Below are 16,890 nucleotides of genomic sequence, written 5' to 3'. Positions count from 1 at the left end.
GATGGGGGAAAGTTTTGTCGTCCTTTCTCCAGCCTCTCTGGAGGGAAGCACAGGGCATCTCTGTAGAAGTCTGCAAGTATTTTACTCCAGGAAAATGGGCTTTGTCAGCAGCCATGTCATTTGTCTGAGACAATTTCTGTAGCTCAGGCTGGCCTTAAATTCACAGCAACCCTCCTGCTTCAGCCTATCAAGTGCTGGGATACGTGTGAGACACCACACCTGGCTAGAGTCCATATAGTGCCCCAGCCTGGCCCTATAGTGGGATTGGTTGGAGGGAACAAAACAAAGGAAGCTAAATTGGTGGCCATGATTGTTATAGCTGTTCTGTGCCCTGCCTCCAAGGCTATGTCTTCAGGCTTGGCTCAGGTGGGGTCTCCACAGATGGAGGTTGTGAGTTGTGCTCCTGCCAGGCTGCTGTGTGCAGTAGCTTCCTTCTCCTGGAAAGCAGCCCTGTGTGCCACTCTGTCTGGACTCCCCCCAGCCCCGCTTTGCTCACAGGACCCTACACCACCCCTGACTGGGCTCCCAAAGCCTGCCCACATCTTTATGAATAGACCTTCATTAATCTCCATAATAGCTGATTTCAGTGTGCCAGCTGTTTTCTCTCAGGGCCCTGAACATCCCTGTGTGCTGGGCTTAGTTACAGTATTAATATGCATCTCAAACAGATTCGATGAAATACAGCCCCATACCATAGAGTTCTAACTCACCCATTTACAGGTTTACCAGGCTGGAGATGTAGCTCAGTGGTAGAATGACCTCCTAATACATGCAAGGTTCTGGATTCACCCCTTAGCACTGTTAAATCAGTCATTAAAAATATGCAACCAAACTAAGCGTAGTGGGTGTCTTAGTTAGGGTTTTACTGCTGTGAACAGACACCATGACCAAGGCAGCTCTTGGACAACATTTAATTGGGGCCGGCTTACAGGTTCAGAGGTTCAGTCCATTATCATCTAGGCAGGAGCATAGCAGCATCCAGGCAGGGATAATGTAGAAAGAGCTGAGAGTTCTACATCTTGCTCCCAAAGGCAAACAGAAGACTGGCTTCCAAGGAGCTAGGATGAGGGTCTTAAACCCCACACCCACAATGACACACTTCCTCCAACAGGGCCACACTTATTCCAACAAAGCCATACCTCCTAATAGTGCCACTCCCTGCTCCAAGCATATTCAGACCATTATAGTGGTATATGCCTATACCTAGCACTCAGGAGAGACTAAAGCAGGAGAACCACTACAAATTTAAGGCCATCCTGGGCTACATAGAGAATACCAGGCTAGCCAGAGCTACATAGCAAGAACCTGTCTAAAAATAAATGAATAAATAAATAAACAGACAAGAAAAAATATAACCAGTAGGTTTGTTGTTGTTGTTGTTGTTGTTGTTGGTGGTGGTGGTGGTGGTGGTGGTGGTGGTGGTGGTGGTATCTGTTTGTCTTTAGCAACATCAGCACAGTCAGTGTTACATGTCTGTCACTACAGAAAGCATCCTCAGGGCTGACAAAATGACTCAGAGGATAAATGCATATCACCAGATTCCATGATGGGAGCAGAGCTGGCTGCCCAGGCTTCTCCCGTCTCCACACATACACAGTGGCATGTGTGCACCCTCACATGTGCATAGGTACAGTGCACACACAATAAAATTAATAATAATAATAATAATAATAATAATTAATAATAATACAATAGTTAATGTAGATAAGGAACCTTCATCTCTAGCTACTTACCCCATCCCACAGACACCCTAAGCTGTCACTGGCCAGCTGGATTTCCCTATTCTGCGTCTGTAGGAATAGGACAGTGTGACCTACTGTCTCTCTGACAGGCTTCTTCCATGTGGCATGATGAAGGATCTCCCAGGTTAGAGCTTGCATCCATGCCTCTGTCTTGGTGGCTAGTTGGAATTCCAGTTGATACACAGCACACTTACTCATCTGTTGGCCGGCTGGTGGCTGTTGGATTGTTCTGCCTTTGGGTTGTTGTGAACAGTGCTGCTCTACACTTTCAGGGGCAAGTGTGTTTGTGTGCATGTGCTTCCATTTCCTTCGTGTCTATGCCTGGGGTCACTACCATGGTTACTACCTGGGGTTGTCATGGCATAGCTCTCAACTCAGCCATTATGGGACTTAGTAGACCATTTCCCCAGCCAGCTTGGCAGCTCTCCGAAGATCACCTATGTCCACCAACCTACACTTGAATTGTTGGTTCTCCCCAGTCTCAGGAGGAGTGGATGGAGGGTGCAGCTCATCTCATCTCTGTCTTTATTTGCATTCCAGAAAGACAGGTGATTTTCTGTGCCCACAACTGCCTTATGACACAACAGACTTCCCAAAGAGACTTTAAGGTTCCACTTCAGCACTGGGTTCTGTTGTAGAGATTGTGCAACCTAGGAAGCCATGGGTAACAACCACAGACCTCTCCAGGCCACAAATTCCTGTGGTGCGACAGACACCATGACTACCTGAGTCCTGTGGAACAATTCAGCTCTACCTTTGAATGGCTCCCTCTGTAGGACTCAGGCAAGTGCCTAAGGTACCATCTCAGCACGGCATCTCTTACAGAAGCAGTCATGCAACTCCACCCTTGCTCTCTAAGGTGAGCTTTCTCCTGGAGGCTGTGGGAAGACTTTGAAACTCTCAAGCCACCATTCTCCCAACATGCTTAGTAATATCTGAATGCAGGAAAACCAACCTGAGCTTTGGAATAAGGCCCTGTTGTGTAAGTGGGAAAATGGAATAGCACCTATCAGCTCTTTAGTACGTAGATGGATCCTTAACATAGAACAGGCTCAGGGAAACTTCAGCGTCTTCTCCAACAGTGCTTTAAAATGTGTTCCTGTGACTTGGGAAGATGCGGAGTGATATTCAAAATGAGAGGCCAGAAGAGGGCTAGGGTGCAGTTCTAGTTGTGGTATGGATCCATTCACCACCTCAGTTCCCTTTCGCGCTCCAGGGGAGTGTTCTAGATCCAGGGCGGCCAGCCTTTTCAGTAGAATCTCCAGGGTGTGTAAGTTACACAGCTACTTTACTCACCACTGTGATAGAACACCGGGTAGAAACAAGTTAGAAAATATTTATTCTAGATCACTGGTCAGAAGACATGGCCCATCACAGTGGGGAAGGCAGGGCGGCAGGATCAGGTCTGAGCCTGTGGTAGTGGGAGCACAGTTCAGCCAGAACTAGACAGCTGAAGTGGGAAATGGGGCCGAGCTACAACCCTGTGTTCTGGCCCACAACAACCTGTTCCCTCCAGCTAGGCCCTGCCTTCTAAAGGTTCTAGGGGCCAAGTCTAAACCTGAGAGCCTCTGGGACACATTTCACACCTACACCACAACACAGGCTGTTCATCCACTCGACTCCATTACATGGCTGTCTTCTAAAGCATCGTGAGCTATGCACAGTCTCGTGCTGATGTGGCTTCATCTTCAGACACAGGCAACAGCCTGCGTTAGTCATGCCAACCAGTTTGGCCGTCCGAGGCCTCGGTGGCCTCCAAAACTCCTCTAAACTGTCCCTTCAGCTGACAATTAGCTCCTTCGATAGCACACATTCAATTCATTTGAATGTGAGTCTGAATATAGTAACACCAGCAGTTTAGGTATTATTTTAGATATCATTTCCCTCCAGTGATTCATTGAGTTTTGACAGCATTTGTTGAGAGCCTAGCATATGCCAGGTGCTGTTCTTGCTACTGGAGAACTGTAAATCGATTTAATCAACAATTGACTAAACCCTAAACATCAGATTGCTCACAGCCTAAAAAGAGAGTGGTCATCAGCAAATATCATGATCTCCTGTTTAAGCCCAGCGTTTGACTTCAGGTCAGGGCTGGAGAGACAGCTCAGTGCTTAAGAGCTCTTACCTCTTTTCCAGATCTGAGTTTTTTGTTCCCAACACCCAACACAACCTCTTCCAGGGGGATCCAATACTGTCCACCGGCCCCCATGGTTCCACATGGTTCCACGCAACATGTACATAGAGACACATGCAATGTGAATAAGGAAAAGAACACAAGTCACACTACATTCTTATTTCAGATGCTAACAGGTTCCAGAACACAGCGACATAACATGTAAGATGTGTAGCAAGCCGGATGGACTGTCACAAATGCACTCCAGGAGATTTTGATGGGCCTGGCTTTTCATGGCCCCTGCTCAGGCCACGGCTGGATTGTACTGGAGGCCTGGACAGTGGCCATCAGTGGTAAAGGTCAGGCCTTGCTCAGCTGCAGAGAAAGTGTAGTTTATGACAGAGCGTGCAGCAGGAACTTCCAGTCAGGAACGTGATACACAAGGTTCCACACGAACAGGAAGCATCAGGAAGCTCATTCCCAACAGCGCAACTAAGTTGTTCCACCTTTCCTAGCGAGGCACTTGGGGGAGGTACTTGGACCACAAGCAAATTTCAGTGCCAAAGTAATATTGTGTAAATACATCTTTCACGCATTTATTTCTGAAACATCACCACAGATTGATATATCCTCTCCATGAAACCTGCAGCAAAATTGAAGTTGGATGGATCAGCGGGCTGATCTTAGGGAAATCCTGAGCTGCCACCCAGAGACATCGGAGGTGACAAGGTAGGTCACCTTGTTACGTTCAACTCAGATTATGATTAGCATGTTGTATACCTAGACTTGAGTGTGTGTCTCTGCTGCACATATGTCTGACTGTCTGTGTATATGTGTGCGTTTGTGTATGTGTGTGTGTACATGCATGTATGTGTGTGTTTGTGTGTGTATGTGTATGTGTACGTGTGTGTACATGTGAGTATGTATGTGTACATGCATGTGTATATATGTGTGTGTATGTGTGTGTACTTGCATGTGTGTATATGTGTGTGTGTGTACATGCATGTGTGTGTCTTGTAACTGCTAGGCAAGCACTCTTCCCATTGAGCTCAGGCCCCAGATTTTTTCTGTATTTACAGACTTACAGAAGCTGTAGTTTTACCTAAGATTTTCATTGCACAGATAATGGATGTTTAAATAAGACAGGGGTTACCCCGGGCAGTGAATAGAAGACCCAAGAGTGCATCCTGCATCTCCTGATGTCAGATATCAAGCTGTGAACCATAGAAGAACTGTGTTCCACTCTGACATCCAGAGTATCACACTCAAAACATGTATGACCCTTTCTTTTTAAAAAGTGTTCTCTGGGACCGCCTCCCTCTCGCCCCCAGATAGACTGTGAGCTCAGTGTGAAGTCTGAGCTGTCATCTGGTGAACTAGTCCCATGCTGTCCTCACATGTCCCAAATAAAAGCGTGATTCTGACACACCTCCCTTTGAAGGTCCCCGTTTCTAACGGTGCTTTTCATAAGTGACTATAAAGAACCTGTGACTCTGCCTTTCTTTGGGAAAGAAATTTAAATATGCAGACAGCAAGCCCCAAATCTGTCAAAATTTTTTAAATTATATTTAAAACTCATGTTCTCCATGAGTTCTTCCCAAACGAAATGCCCATAACCTTGATTCAACATTAAGGTACACTTCAGTAACAGATTCACTCACTCCATTGTTCTAGAAAATTTGAAAAATAAAACTATTCCAGGGTTAAGGAGAGGGCTCATTCAGTAACGCGCTCATCCCACAAACAAGCAGGAGGACCTGCAGTGCCCGTGGTGGTGGTGTTTTGTTTTGTTTCTAAAGCTGAGCATGCCTGTAAGCCCAGCGCAGGAAAGCAGAGACAGGGAAATCCCTGACCCTGTGTCAAAAGGAAAGAAAAAGAGGCAGTGACACCTGAGGAACAAGGTTGTCCCCTGACCTCGCCCCGCCCCACACGTACACAGAGCCATTGAGGGGAGGTGATACTTACCTGCTTCTTTCCAAATCTAGGAGGGTAAGGATGAAGGCCCATGTGTAGGGCATAGGCTGACAGATTTATCTACATGTGAAGACCGTATCTATTTGAATGTTGGAAGTGTGATGGGATACGGCAGAAATGTCAAAACCAAATGGTCCAAAATGGAAATCAGACTTTAAAAACTCACATTTCCAACTCAATTTTAGAAACGCCTCAGCCCATGAAGCTCGGCCCATCTGGGTTCATCCTCCCACTATTCCTCCCTGTAAACATCCTTCAGATGTATTCGCTTCCATCAAAGCGACCCTTGGAATTCATGTTTTCTCCATGGTAGATGGAAAATATGGTGTCTGGGGGCAAGGACCAGAAGGCAGGTCACAGGTTCCCATGACCCACCCCTCTCTGTCCTAGGGAACCTCACCACAGCTGGATGACAGAGTCAAAGACCTTTGAAAACTGCAGATCTCCCTTGGGCCTGGTCTCTCCCAGCTTGAATTGGTTCCCAATGTGGTTTCCTCTCTTTCTTCTCCAAGAGGCGGCATCTGTAAGGACGAGCCGGAGGCAGAGACCAACTGCTCATCTCAGCGAGTTCTCCGCCTTACTCCGATGACTGAGTGGATGGGGAGACTGCTCCTAATTAAATCACGTCATAAAAAAAAAAGACACCATTTTCCATCTGAATGCGCCCTGCAGTTCTCACGGTGGGTAATTTGTTGTTTTAATAAGCTGGAGGTTGAATTCCAAGGTTGTAGCCACTGATGCTGCACCGAAAACAGCCGTGGTGTTCTGGCAGTGTGCTCGCTCCTGGGGAGGTTCCCGGGGAAGCTAGCTGGCAAGTGGCAAGTCCTTACACAAACTCTGCTTGCTGGAGACCCGGGGAGCCAACTGGTGTTTCTCAACATGCTGTAGAAGGTCAACCTGGGCCAAGGAGGTAAACGAAAGCCTAATTGCTAACGGGAAAGCTGAAATGAGATGTGAAGGTAGTGATCCTGCCTCCTTGTGTCTGGGCAGCAGTGTCCCATCTCCCAGCTTCATTCAGTTCTGGGTGAGGGCGGCTGAAGGGGCCACAGTGCTTGGAGTATAGGAAGTGTCCTCATCAGTTCTAGCACAAAGCAGCTTGGGTGACCTTGGTCAAAGGACAGGGTGGCTACTCTCATCTGTGGAGATGGCCATAACTCCCACCTCTCAGGAAGGTGAAGGTGACAATCAGAGGAGGTAGTTAGGGGCTGACAAACAAAACTGAAGTTCTCCCCTCTCCACGTCTAAGGAGGAAGAGGACAAAGGCCGTAAGAGTAACGTGGGCATACTTCTGGACTCTGTGTACCTCTACATTCAGGAGTACGGTTTATGGCTGATATAGATAGAAACAGACACCACAGCGTGAGGACTTTTATGGACTGGGAACTGAGCAGTTGTGATTGGAGTGAACAAACAGGGCCATCCTTCTATGGGGTGCCAGCTTTGTGTTCTTGGCCTGGCCCTGCTCTGGATTCTGTCCAGACTTCCTGAACCCTTTTCTCATGGTCCCTTGAGCTGCCTGTACTGAGGCCCCTCCATTACTCTTTTTTAGCAACAGTGAACAGCATTGCGACCCTTTCGTATTCCCTGAGACACTAGAGAAGGCTGTGCATTGGCTTGCTACCTTCTGCTCTCTGCCATCCTCCCCCCCAAGTTTCCACATCAGCTTGGCTTCAGGTAAAATTCCACTGAAGTCTTCCACGATAAGCACAGACTCTAATTGTATTGATTCTACAGGGACTGTGCTTATGAACCTGCCATCATTAGTCTCTTGGTCCCTGTGATTACCTGATGATCAGGAATCTGCTCTGTAGGCACAGGGTCCCCAGGGGAGGCTGATGGGCCAGGGCCAGCCCTCTGTTGTGAGGCATACTTCCATCCTCTTAGAAAATAGAAATCTGTGGCTCGAATCAGTGTGCTCCCCTGGGGCTCAGCACCTCATGGCCCATCCTTTTGTTGGCACTCGGAGGCAGCAGCTGTTAAGGTTTGTTTTCCTGCTGTCGGGAACAAGCTTCTCCTTGCTGCAGCTTCCCAGAGGCCCATCGCCACACAAGCAGCCAGGGTGCAGTCTCACTCAGGGCTCTGTTAGCTTGCTCTCCTGTGCCTTTCCTGTTTCTTCCCTCCTCTCCCCTCTCATCCTCCCTCCCTCCTCTCTCTCCAAGCACTTGCCCTTTCTGTATCTCACCTTTCCTCTCAGCTCAGCGGCTGTTGGCCGGGCATGCTAACAGTAGGTAACAGCCCCTAAGAGCGACATGGCCTCTGTTCTCAAAGCCACAGCCCTCAACCTAGCAGAAACCAGTCTTCCGTCATCACATTCCCCATCCTACATGGGGGTCTGAAAATCTAGAGATTGCTATGGTAATGACAGATGTTAAATAAAATTAGAAGGAGTGTTGGGGGCCTGAAGAGGTGGCTCAGTGGTTAAGAGCACTTGCTGCTCTTCCAGAGGACGTGACTTCAGTTCCCAGCAGCCGTGTTCATTGGTTCAAGCTCCAGGGAATCCAGTGACCATGTCTAGCCTCCTTCAGCGTGCATACAGTCACAGACACAGATAAACATAATAATACATTAAAAGGAAGATTATGGTTAAAATGGGTGGGGACGCTAAGGAAGGCAAATGAAGGGCTTGCTGTGGGACATGAGACAGCCAAACTGCCCGGGAAAAGGAAGGTCAGGGCTCTGGGGTAGCAGAGATGAAATATGGATTTTAAAAAGATGTTAACACAGGAACACCGGAGGGGAGTGTTTGCTAGCCCTGGAGGTTTAGACATGTCCAGCCATTGAGCTAGTCAAGGCATATTAAAAATAGTGTGTGTGTGTGTGTGTGTGTGTGTGTGTGTGTGTGTGTGTTTGTGTGTGTGTGTGTGTGTGTTTGTGTGTGTGTGTTTGTGTGTGTGTGTTTGTATGTATGTGTGTGTGTGTGTGTGTTTGTGTGTTGTGCATGTGACCTGCCAGGAGCCAAAGAGGATTAACCAATTCACCACTACAGTGTGGGCCACCACATCTAGCAAGTAAGATGGTTAGTCTTGACTGTCAGTGGATGAGATTAGACTTACCAGGGGAACAGACCTCTGCAAGAGTCTGTGGAGGGTTATCTGTTAGGTTAGCTGAGGCGGAAGACCAACCCTAAGTGTGGGCAGCCCTATCCTCTGGGCTGCGGTCCTAGATTGAATAAGACGGAGGCCAAGCTGAGCATCGCTTTCGTCCACTTCCTGACTGCAGAGTCATGTGACCAGCCACCTCGTTCCTGCTGCCAAGGCTTCCCCACCATGATGGACGCCACTCTAAAACTGCAGCAAAATAAACCCTTACAGTGTACTCGTTAGGCATGTTACCATAGCAATAAACAAATAACCAATATAGCCAGGCACGACGGCGCACGCCTTTAATTCAGGATTCAGAAGGCAGAGGCAGGTAGATGTCTGAACTGAAAGTCAGCCTGATCGACATAGTGAATCTCAGGTCAGCCAGGGCTGCAGAGTAGGACCTGTTTAAAGCCAATGAGGACATTGGCAAGGGAGCTCCTGCGAGTCCACGGGCTCCTTCTTCTGCTCCACTGAAGGCCATGGAGGCCTGAGAAGGAGCTAAAGGCACTTTCTCCAGAGTTACCATTCCTCTAGCCAAAGAACCCTTTCTGAATTTCTTCCACTCAGTCGTACCTATTCAGAGCCAGTAGTGGTGGTGTGGCCTTACAGTCTCTTTTTGAGTTTCTGGGACCTCGGCTGGCCTAAGTGTGGGGATGCTTCTGCTCCTCTGATAGGAGAGTCTGAGTAGCACGTGTAGCTGGCTGCATCTGCTGACCTAGTTCTCGGCCCTGCGGTGGTGCCGGAGAGCTGGTAGAGCTAAGTCAAATCTCACGTTCCCTGCTTCACACCACCTCCCTCAGCCTAGACCTGGGCTGGCTCCCCCTGTTTGTCTTCTCCCTTGTCTCAGAAACAATGAGGCACCGTGGGTTTGCTGTGTGTTGCGGATGGACAGGAAGTGGTGGCCTTGAGTAGGGGATGCTTGCTAAGAGGAGCAGTGGAGCGCAGAGGCAGCACCAGCCGCTCAGCTGGAAGCCCTGGAGTCTGTGCCAGCAACAGTCCATCTGCTTATTCACGGAACTGGACATAATAAATCCAGCTGTTTGCTAATGTTGCAAATGGGCCTTTTGCTAGGGCTGTTGAGATCAAACTGAGTAATAGGCTGTGTCCAGAGCCCGGTAATGGCCATCTATTAGCTTCTGTAGGAGCACTCACGTTAGGAAAATCACATCTTGTGTGGCTCTGCAGCTGAAGGCACGGCTTGTTAAAAATTTCCACTCAGGCAGCCTAGAGAGCTCAGGGTTTATATACCAAAGACTAGGAGTGCTTACTGGAAAAGCAGAAACCCTCACAAGCTCAGTGGAGGCCAGTGACCTACCTTATGAGAACCCCTTGTGAAAGTTAACCTCAGTGAACCAGCACAGCAGCAGAGTGACAGTGGGGATAACGGAGGGGGACGCAGCCTGCCTGTGTTCTCTCGGTGTGGTGTCGTGGGATGGACTGTAATTTCCTGTGAGGTCACACGAAGAGCAAGAGCAGACTTCTAAGTCTCTGGGCCAGAAGCCACTCAGCAGCTCCGCTATGACAGGAATCACCAGACTCACTCTTGGCTTGAGATGTAGCTCTTCCCACCAAGAGGTGTAGGATCAACCTGTGGGCATCATGCGGTAGATCGTGGTGCTGGGAAGTGCTGTCAGTTGCAGGGTCTGAAGACTTTCCTGAAGGGTTTTGGTACTGGGGAAAGAGAGTATATGAGGGCTGTGCAGAAGAGGTTCCAGAACTTTCCTAAGAAGTGACAGCAGATCTGAAGTCCGTTCACCTGTTTTTCATGTCAGTGATTGAACCGAGGGTACTGGGCATTCTTCTACTGAGCTGTACCCCCTGCTACCCCTCCTTGGCCCTCTCTCAGTCTGTAGCTGTCAGTCTTTCTGGGCCTTTTCAGGCTGTCTTTGCAATGGAAGACAGAAATCACAATCTTTTGCCAAAGCAGAGCTTCTCTCAGCCCTGATCCATGGGTCTCAACTCCTTTCTACCATTTACCAGGTTCCTTCCCAGGGACCTGCTTGTCTTCCTTGCCCCTCACAGATGTTCTCTCTGCCTACTAAGTGTCTACAATTACACCTGTAATCTCACACTTGGGAGAATAATGCAGGGCAGTTGGTTCAAGAGCAATCAGGACTACACAGTTGGACTTCATCAAAGAAACAAACGAAAAGCAACAAAACCAGACAAACACGCCCAAACCCCAAAGAGCCCTCCTGAGCCTGTCTGTCCTCTTGCTCACGTCTGATAGATTAGCAGCTGTGCTCCTTCTTTGCTCTCCTAAAAGACAAATATAGCTGCCTCCTTCCCCACAGGGTATAAAGATATAATTAGATCACATGGTGAGCATAGTTTGACTCAGGTCTTCTGGTTGCCAACGCTCACCAGAGGCAAAGCAGAAGCCGAAGCCATGCTCTGGGATTCCCAGCCTCCAGAGCCATGGACCTACAGAGGCTTCCACTAGAGTTTGAACATGTAAGAGGTAGCACCTACTGGGAAGAAGTTCAGTCAGTGGAGATATGCCTTTGATGGGCATATTGGGACCCCAGCCCTCTCCTTTCTCTTTACCTCCAGGTCAACACAAAGGAATCGGTGAGTTCTACCCCTCCAGATCCCCAACACAGCTCAAGATGTTCTTCTGCCAAAGTCCTACCACACATTGAGCCTTCCAAGCTGTGAACAGAAACCGCTCCTTTGTCTCAGGTAGTTTATCATAGTCAGGGAAAGCCAACATGCACTTTTCTTTTTTAAGATGTACGTGTGCGTGCGCGTAGGGTGTGTGCATCTGTATGAGTACAGGAACCCTGTGTCTGTGTGCATAGGCCCAGTTTAGGTGGCTTTTCTATTGTAATCCACTTTATTAACTTATTTTTTGAAACAGGACCTCTTGAACCCAAGGCTTGCCAACCAGGCTATAGTGGCCAGCCAATAATCCCCCAGGATTACAAATGTCACTGCCTCATACCTGGGTTTTTATGGGTGCTAGGAGCTCAAACTCAGATTCCTGTCTTTGTGCCGTAGGCACTTTGCCCACTGGTCCATCTCCCCAGTCTTAACTTCACTTTATAAACGATCCAGCTTTGTGTATTCTGCTGTAGCAATAGAAATGCTCTCAGCTAGTTCCCAAAATATAGGCGTGATTATCATCCTCCCAACTCATGAGAGTGGATACCTATCGTCTTCTTAGCTTATCCTGGGAGAGAGAATAGGAAGTGTCTGTCTGGTGAGGGCCCAACCTTTTCTCTGGTGAAGCAGCCGACCTCCCAGCCCAAGTCAGAACATTTCTTCATCCTCCTATGATTTGCCTCTGGCACGTTCTCTGTCACTCATGGACCAGTGTTGTTAAATCACCGTCTGCAAACAGCTTGCCTCTCAGTGGTAGAGCACGTCAAGCCCTTCCCAGTCAGAGGACTGTCATGATAGTTTGGCATGATGGAGATGTGCTTGTCTTCTGTTAAGCTGAGTTAACACAGGAATTTAACTAGATGAGAGGTGACCCTTGGGGTCGGCACTGCCAGCTTCCGTTGTTAATCACACCCTTTAGTGTCCTCACTTTTTATCTATATATGGGAATGTTTCACCTGGATGTACGTGTAGGTGCACCGTGTGCATGCTAGGTGCCAATGAAGGCCAGGAGAGTGCGTCGAACAGCCTTAAATTCCGAGCCGTCTCTGATATCGTCTTTTCATTTTACCTATGTAAGCATGTGTGGGTATCTGTTTGTATGTGTACCGTGTGTGTGCTGGTTTCTGCACAGGCCAAAAGAGGGCGTCAGATTCCCTGAAACTGGGGTTATAGGTGTCTGTGAGCCACTCGATGTGGATACCGGGAACCAAACATGGGTCTTTTGCCAGCGCAGTAAGTGTTCTTAACCGCTGAACCATCTCTTCAGCCCCCAAAGGCACTCATTTTAAACGCCAGAGTATGGGAGCTGACTGAGGAGATGGATCATCAGTAAAGTACACACAGCTTATCAGCAGAGCACTTGCCGTGTTTGACGAGTACTGGAGTTAAATCCCCAGTACCACATAAAAAACAGACATGGCTCCTTGCTGAGGGGGAGGGACAGGGAGGAGGGATAGGATATGCTTGGGGCTTACTAAAACCAGTCAGGCTGCCATAATCAGCTACTCGCAGGTGCCGATGAGAGACCTTGCCTCAAAAAATAAGATAGTGAATAATTAAGGAATGCTTGACATCAGCATCTGGCATAAATGCACACGCACACGCACACACTCACGCACGTCTCCTACATTATTGTGAGAAGAAAACGAATTAATACGAGATCTTCCGTTGGGTTTTATTTTCTGAGACTTGTTCTTACTGTGAAGCCCAAGCTTACTATCCTTCTGCCTCACCATCTCACCCGAGTTAAGATTTTAGGTCTTAAACAGCGAGTGAGTGAGTGGTTAGTCAGCCTGGCTATAGATGTTATTAATAGTACGGTATTTACAGAACTGCCTTTTCTCTCAAATTGGGAGGTGTGTCCTGTCCCCCCCCCCCCCGTTGCAGAGGTGACCTGGGTGATTCAGTAGCCGTGTATTCTGATTGGTGGATGAATCTGACAGACCAGGCGGCTGGCAAATGAGAATACACAACCAACCTTTCCTTCCCGCCTTACTAGGCTTTCCATTTTAGAGTGGGGCAAAGTACTCCCTTGCTTAGGCTTAAAGCCAAAGGCGCCTTCTGCATCCAGCTGGAACCAAGGAGTCCGCAGATCACTTCCGGGGGCTGTGGGCTGCGGTTCACACTCCCGGGCCACCTCTGCGATGTTATTTATGGATTCCCACCGTAACCTGATGCTCTAGTCTAGACAAACTGTTGCGCGCATCTCTGAAAAGGCTCTAATGGCTCCCATTTGGGTACACATTCAGAAAACACTTTTGTTTTGATTTAAATTGTTGTCCTTTGGGGTTCGTGCAGGTGCAACCAGAGGAGAGATCTTTGGCAGGGAGGCTTAACGAAAACCACCAGCCAGAAGAGTACCAGGGAATTACCCCCTCCCCCAACACACCTGAATAGGAAGCAGTTTCAAAAGGAGAGGAGGGAAGCAGGCCAGGGAACGAGCCATCTTCCTCGGATATTATAAAACGTTCAGCCCAGCTAGCGGCTCGCAGGCTGAAGCATCTGTCACACTTCACTGACAACCAAAATGCCTTGGAGATAAGGCAATTATGAGACCCAAGAATAAATGAAAGAAAACCCAATCTCTGCCGAGTAGCACTGCCATCTATTAGGAAATTATTACAGGCAGAAGCGGACTTTAATGAGATTTTAACAAAAGAAATCTAGTCCCTTTCCTCTGGGGCAGAGAGGGTTTTTTAATGATGTGAATGATTAAGTGGGTGAGAGGCCTCCCTGGGAGCAGGAATACGGAGGAATGGTGTGAGCTGTGGCGCCTGCCTGTCCGGGGAGCTCTGAGGAAGGGACCCGTGTAATACTGTCCCAGTCTAGGACGTGGCCTGGAAGGTCAGGCCAGGCTTCTGGATCCCAACTCGGTCTCAGATTGCTAACCCACCAACCCACTGGGCTGTGGGTCATTCTGAGGGCATCACAGTAGCCACAAGAGACTGGAGTCGGAGGGCATAGTGACAGCTCGACCTAAGGCCTGCTTGCCTTCCATTTTCAAAGCACTGGCACTTCAGAAGACAGTGTTACTGGAGTCTAATGTTCTTGCTTCAAGAGGAGGGAAGAGAAAGTAGGTTGCAGGGAGTAGGCAGACAGATGCTCGGGGCCTCTTGCATGGGGTTCATTTTCCTGTTTTGTTCTCTTTCATCTGTTCGTGAAATGAAAGTGTACGGTGAGTCAGTAGGATCGGAGAGAGGTTCCACTATTTCAGCTGTAGTATTTCTGTTACATAGGGGTTTGCTGCACTTGAAGCATAAGCCTCTGCTTCCTCTGTGGGGGTCACTGAGGAAGGCTGGGGTGACCCAAGAACGCCTGGGCTGTCAAGAACTGCTGGGCCTTTCCTGGGCAGGGCATGAAAAGGCCACGGTTGAGGAAGCAGTGTCCACCAACCACAATATGTTTGTGTGCATGTAGGGGGAGACGGACCCTCAGCAGTTGGGACACGCAGCAGCACAGACCATCTTCTAAAGGCAGAATTCCAGTCAGAAGAGCGGTGTACTATGCTGGCTGTAACCACCTGAGACCAGAGGCAGACAGGCTGTTAGGCTATTCAGCATCTGAGGACGGCTGACAAACGGGCAGCAAACGCAGCAGTGCTTCCCTTAACAGCCATGGTAAAAGGATTTAGAATTGAAGACGAACTTAAAATGACGTAGAAGACAGATCTTGGGGACCCGTCTTTGGGGCAGAAAGTTGATTTTATTGGAACGGAGGGCTGTTATTATTCTTATTAGCTAATGTTTATTAAGCACTGAGAGCTGTTCTAAGTGCTTTACACTTAGCACTTCTCAGGCTGTCTGTGGTGACTCATGGATGAGCAGGAAGCAGAGGACCTCAGCTTGCTGGCCTGTTCCCTGGGCTAAGCCTTGGTTGTCTTTCTTACATAGCACAGGGCCACCTGCCCTGGAATGATGCTACCCACCATGGGCATTTGCATACGGGCAGTTCCTCAGTTGAGGCTTCCTTCCCAGATGACTCTAGACTGTGTCAAGTTCACAGAGATAACAAGGAAGGAATAAGATAACAGGAAGGAATCCCTGGGTCAGGTGCCAAGTTAGATGTGTCCTGCTTCTTGGTCAGGAATGAAGTCAACCGTTGTTTGTAGAGATGGGCCGTGATACTCACACTGTTGTCGAGTATATAAAAGCTGTCAAAGCCCTTGGAGGTAGCAGCCACCGGAATGCTACTGTTTGCAGTGGTGAAAGTAGGAGGATGGAGGATAGGAATTTGTAGACTGCTTGCCTATCATGCATGAGGCCTTGGTTCAATCTCCAGCACTATATAAACAGGGCTTGGTACTGGCATACATCAGGAATCCCAGCACTAGCAAAGTAGAGGCAGGAGGATCAGAAGTTCAAAGTCATCCTTGGTCACATAGCAAACTCAAGGCTAGCCTGGGCTACATGAGATTCTGTCTGGGGAGGGAGAGGGGGTGATGCCTCCGATGGTTCTTGCTTATTCCAACTTTATGAAAATTATCTCACGCATGTTATCAAGTTAATTCTGACATAATTCTGCCTTGGCAGATGGACCATCTAACCAGTGACATTCTAGCTGCACGCCTTACTGGACCACGTGCCCTAGATGTTCCAGATAAACCCCAGTACTCTTTTTCTGTTTAATTAATTTATTTCACGTATGTTAGTACACTGTAGCTGTCTTCAGACACACCAGAAGAGGGCATCAGATCCCATTACAGATGGTTGTGAGCCACCATGTGGTTGCTGGGAATTGAACTCAGGACCTCTGGAAGAGCAGTCAGTGCTCTTAACCGCTGAGCCATCTCTCCAGATCAACTCCAGTACTCTTATGTCCCCACATTATGCTCACACTCAGGCTGGGTAGTTTGGTCTTTGTTAGCTTCGGGCTGTACTTTGGGTTCTAGGGATTTGGAGGGACCGATGCATTAATTAATGAGTGCAGAGGAAACATCTAATGATTACAAATGAGGAAACTTGCTAGATACAAAGTAGAAGCTAATCCAGGCCTATTAAATTATCTGCAGGCACACCCAGCCACATTGGGAACAGGAAGTGTAGTTCTGCCTGAGGCCCTCTCTTCCCTAAGTTCTGACAAGCCACCTTCTCTGTGGAAAGTCAGTCCTCAAGGTATTAGCACCAGAATTGCCCGGCTGTGACTCATCTTCCTAAGCGTGAGAAAGAAGAGCCTAATATTTTCTACAAGTGACTGTGGAGATGCCTTGGGGACACTCATTCCTTTATTTTGCTTTGCATAATAATACTTAATACTGTTTTAAAAACATTCTGCCAGGTGACTCTTTCCCTAGGCAGGACTTGTATGTTTCTGATTGCAGTATTTTATAAATAAATTCTACTTGACCATATTAAATTTTTTTCCTTCTATGCAAACA

The 16,890-nt window shown here is 48.2% G+C and overlaps 1 protein-coding gene across 1 annotated transcript in view; it reads left to right on the top strand.

The window, feature by feature from the left end:
• The first annotated feature begins 6,467 nt into the window (after positions 1 to 6,467).
• Syt14 (synaptotagmin 14) overlaps positions 6,468 to 16,890 on the top strand; it is a 231,036-nt gene continuing 220,613 nt past the window's right edge. The window contains exon 1 of the mRNA XM_032915014.1: positions 6,468 to 6,509. The gene's annotated coding sequence lies outside the window, so the exon portion shown is untranslated. The remainder of the gene's footprint in view (positions 6,510 to 16,890) is intronic.

The sequence above is a fragment of the Rattus rattus genome, chromosome 10 (genome assembly GCF_011064425.1).
Source record: "Rattus rattus isolate New Zealand chromosome 10, Rrattus_CSIRO_v1, whole genome shotgun sequence".
Taxonomy (NCBI): domain Eukaryota; kingdom Metazoa; phylum Chordata; class Mammalia; order Rodentia; family Muridae; genus Rattus; species Rattus rattus.
Note: the sequence above shows the minus strand (reverse complement) of the source record. Positions and strands in the feature narration are given on the sequence as shown.